Source organism: Capsicum annuum, unplaced genomic scaffold, assembly GCF_002878395.1.
Source record: "Capsicum annuum cultivar UCD-10X-F1 unplaced genomic scaffold, UCD10Xv1.1 ctg56362, whole genome shotgun sequence".
Lineage (NCBI taxonomy): Eukaryota > Viridiplantae > Streptophyta > Magnoliopsida > Solanales > Solanaceae > Capsicum > Capsicum annuum.
Genome location: NW_025864760.1, coordinates 1 through 4,664, shown reverse-complemented (window position 1 = coordinate 4,664; position 4,664 = coordinate 1). Strand labels below are relative to the sequence as shown.

The following is a 4,664-nucleotide window of genomic DNA, read 5'->3' as shown; positions in this document are numbered from 1 at the left end:
AACTAGTTTTAGTAATTTTCAATAATTTGAAAGTAGATGTAGATATATATTTAGATTTGGACCTTTAAGTTGTAATATTTGTCCATTAATTGCTAATTAAATGATCCAAAACCTAATATAAACTTAAAACCTAGATTTTTCACTCTTCATCTCACCTTTTAGTTTCAAGAGAGTTTTTCTCTCCTCATTTTTTCATAATTATGGTTTTCATTAGCACATGAGTGAAAATATATTTGATCTAGTCTTCGATCACAATATAATTGTAAAAACTAAATATTATAATAAAAACGAAAAAAACCGAAAAACCGAAAAACCCAAAAAAAATGATAAAAACATAAACCGAAAAAATTAATTTTATGTTGGTTTGATTTGATTTATAGTTTTAATAAACCGACATGATTAGTTTGATTTTTTTTTAATAAAAAACGAATCAAACCGACCTATGTACACCCCTAAATACAATAATCATTATAGTATTTTTCAATCCCGATTATTTTACTAACATTAATTTTATTATCTATCGTAAGTTTTAGAGAATAAATATCAAATGTTAATGGTATGTGGTAGTGAGTGCTAATTAGGGCTTTAGAGTCCAACATATTCTTAAGATGAGTGTTGCAGAAAGTAAAAATAACATAATCAATATATATATATATAAAGGAGAAATAAGAAGATGCCGACATGGCAAGCTCACAAGCCAGAATTTACATTTTTCCTTTTTCTCAGATTTTTGAGATTTTCTCCTATTCCCTCATTTACCTCATTAACTAGAAAAACAAAAACGTCGATTTAGTTATCTGAGAAACTCAAATTTCCTTCTTTAATGATAATTTCAGAGAAACCCAACCATTTTTCCTTCTTTAATGACAATTTCATCAGTTTTTCTACTAATCAGTTTCTTCTTCCTAATCATGGAAAAAGAATTACTTCACAGTTCCTTCTACGTATTTCTTTCTTTGGTCGACTCTTTACTTTTGTACCAAACCATTGAGATCCATCAAGGTTATAGTCGACATTGCAACACATATCATCTATATTGAAATTCAATAATCTTACATCCATTTGGTAACTTATGGGGAAAAGAATCTCGTTAGCTTTCCCATTTTTTCAAATTTTCATTAAATATTAAAAACTTTATTCTTAATGAAATTTTTAATCCAAAATTTCTGATTCATGTATGATATTCTTCACTTTTTTCTTTGCTCTCTTGATTTTTCGCGGGATACCAAAATTTTGATATTTCAAGATTTTGGTCATTTAACTTTACTTTTATTGTAGATCGGTCTCAAATTCAAAGAAAAACAATTATTCAATAATTGGAGCAAAATATCAACCATTATTGATTACTTGGTAATGCCTTTATTGTCAGAATTTCTATCTATAAGAAACTTACATAAACATTCAAACTTTGGAAGGCTTATAAAGTAACCTTTCCAGACCCAGTTAGTGAAAAAATATACTAGGTATATTGCTGTTGTTATTGTTATTTTACACAATTTATTAGCACTTAATTATATTCAATCTATATGAACCTTTAGATGAAAAGTAGACAAACATATTACTTTGCTATTCTTTTTTCACTTTTATTTTATCTTATTTTGTGATAAGCAAATATGCTATTGATTTGTGATGAAATTTAACAACTACAACAGTATTGTAGATTGTGGTAGTGAAAGGCTCTGTCTGTACTCCTTATGTTGAGGTTTGTTCATCTTTTCATTTGTGTAATGAGGTATAAGCTGATATCCCTGTAGTTTTAAATTTGATTTAATTAGTCAATTAATCTCTATCTGTTTTGAATTGTGTAAGGATCATAAATCTGCCACGGTGTGCGAAATTGCCTCCTATAATTGTACTGTTGTATCGCCACGATACTTGGGGTAAATTTGATTTATTGATTTCAAAGTTTTTGTAGGGTTAGTGACGTATATACTGCTTAAAAGTTTTATTTTTCCTTCATTCATAGTTGTAGCTATACCAAACCATTTCTTAGGTGATAATTCTGAATGCTACTATCACTTTTCTCCCCTCCTTGAAAAATGTGCTTCTTTTTCCTTTCATGTATTTCATCCTTCAAGTTCCAATGCTCTTTGAAAATCCATCAAAACAACTTTCAAAATTGCTTCACCTTAATTGAAATTCAATTAGTTGACACTCAAGTTAGTAACTTAAGAAGTAAAAGATTGGTAACTTCTTTTCATTATTTTCAAAATTTATCTCATAATATGTTGTGCCTTCTGAAATATATCATCCAATATATCAACATTAAATAATCTTCACTGTTTGCTCAATTTTCTTTTTAAAATAGGAAAAACAACTTTGAATTGTCGTGTCTGAAAATGATTGTCACTAAATTTTAAAGCATTTGATTATTTCGCTTCAATTTCCTGTAGATTTGATCATAATATGAAAAAAAAGCATTCTTTTCAATAATTAGACCAAAAGGTAAATATTATTAGTAGTTAATAATGTCTTCCTTCTCCATTTCTTCGAAGTTAACTTTTTGTATCAAGATCTACTATTTAGTTGCTATTTCTACTGATAAAACTTGTATCACTGTGGCTAACATAGACTTACAAATTGAATAATATTTATGAAGTAACTATCTTAGATTATTTGTGTTTTCACTTTCTTACCACTTAATTAATATTAGTTAATTTTCTTTTCTGTATTCTTAGTCTTTTCTTTAGAATTTGTTTCTCTTCGGCAATTATCCTGATAGATTACTCAGTCCAGTTGTTTTCTCAATGTGTTTTGCCTGTGTTGTGTTGTGTTGTGTTTTGTGTTGATCTACCGAGACCAAGTATAGTTAGTATAAAGTGAAGGAAAATAAATGTGTCTTAAAATAAGGTTTGGTAACTTCTGTTGAAAATGATCATAAAGAATATAACAACCCCCCCCCCCCCACCACCACCCTCTTTTTAATTTATTTGTGCTATTTTTGCTGATAGAGAGTTTAATAACGTAAAAAAAAAAACTTTTAGATTTGTGGTCTTAATTTAAGAATATGTCAAATGTAATAAAATATTTCTTAATTTTGCAGTTTAAACCATCTCATGTGGAAAGTTGGAACAAAAGAGTTGCTAACAAGGAAAAAACATTCTCTTTTAAACAGACTAAAAGATAAGTAAGACAAATAAATTGACACAGAGGGAGTATCTATTAGGAGGGCACAATAAGTTTGTTATTTGGTTCTTACAGTTTGTCAGAATTTTGATTAACGGTGATGTTGAATCATATAATATATTGTACATTTAAGGAAGTGGACTTTTCTATTTGTGAGGAAGAAAGTTGTTAGCAATTTTTGATGCAGAAGAAGATAGAAAATGAAGACATCCAACACAAAGTGGACTGATTATACGTGCCGCTTGATTTGTAAAAATAGTAACACATGAAAATGGCTTGCGGTCTCTTCTTTAGTCAAGAAACTAGAAAAAGAACATGTTTTGTCTTGATTCTGATGTGAAACAACACTATCAATAATACAATGTCTCTCCTTCTAAAATAATCAACTTTTTACATATAATTCATTAAAATTTTGTGATTTAGATTTCACTCTTTTCTTATGTTTGTGTCTAATTTGATTCATTCCAATTTTCATGTAAAAAAATTCTTACATTCATTGGTTCCTCTTATTTGTTAGAGTAATAATAAATTCGAAGCTACCTTTTGAATACGTTATTTTAGTGCTTTTCACTTTATTTCTAAATTTCTTTCCAAAGTTGATAATGTGATCGATCTCTCATTCTTGCTACTTATCTCATTTAAATTTATGATGAAGATATCAATAAAATTGAAGACAAGAATCGATTAAGAAATAACTTTGAATTTCATGTTCATTGGGCGGTAAAAAATAAGCCATTCATGACCGCGCGAAGTGCACACAAGTTACCTAGTTAAGGATAAAATAAGATACTTCCTCTGTCCCATTTTATGTGTCGCCATTTGATCGGGCACGGAGTTTAAGAAATAAGCGAAGATTTGGTAATGTTTACCAAATTGTCCTTTATCAAAAAATATTCTACTATCTTTTTTTTTTTTAATTAAGTGGGACCAATAAAGATAAAAAGTGAAATTTTGTCTTTAAATAATTACTAAATAATGAAATATGACATTCTTTTTGAGACGGATTAAGAAGAAAATGATGATACATAAAATGGGATGGAGGGAGTATTTGGTAATGTAATGTATAGATCTACAGATACATTAGTTCACACGTGTGAAGGGAAAAGTAAATTGCAAGTATATGCACATTAATATCTTTTATTTTAAGGATACTAGGAGTTTTAAATTTAAATAAGTAACACTAACAATTTTACAATTTCTTTACATTTATTTGACTTTATTTTTCGTTGCCTTTTATTTTGTATGGTATGCACATATCAATTTTGTTCAAGTACGTTGTGTTAGCGAGCTAGTTCTATTTTCTATTCTTTTAATTTAAATTTTAAAATGCAAATAAAAGAGAAAAATAGAGAAAGAAAGATGTTAAAAGATAAATAATAGGAAATTAGACTCCAAAAGTTTTAGAATCCTTAGGTCAAAACTTCAATTAATTTTTGATTAAGTTAATTTAGATGTGAAGTTTAATTTTTAAAACTTTAAAACTTTTAAATTATCTCTCAGTTCAAATTTTAAAATCCCCCCCCCCCCCCCCCCCCCCC

The 4,664-nt window shown here is 28.2% G+C and overlaps 1 long non-coding RNA gene across 1 annotated transcript; it reads left to right on the top strand.

Annotated features, from left to right (window-relative positions):
• Window positions 1–1,246: 1,246 nt before the first annotated feature.
• LOC124893246 lies at window positions 1,247–3,505 on the top strand. Its single transcript, XR_007050628.1, has 2 exons — window positions 1,247–1,350; window positions 3,044–3,505. It is a non-coding gene; the product is annotated as an uncharacterized LOC124893246 (long non-coding RNA).
• Window positions 3,506–4,664: the final 1,159 nt, after the last annotated feature.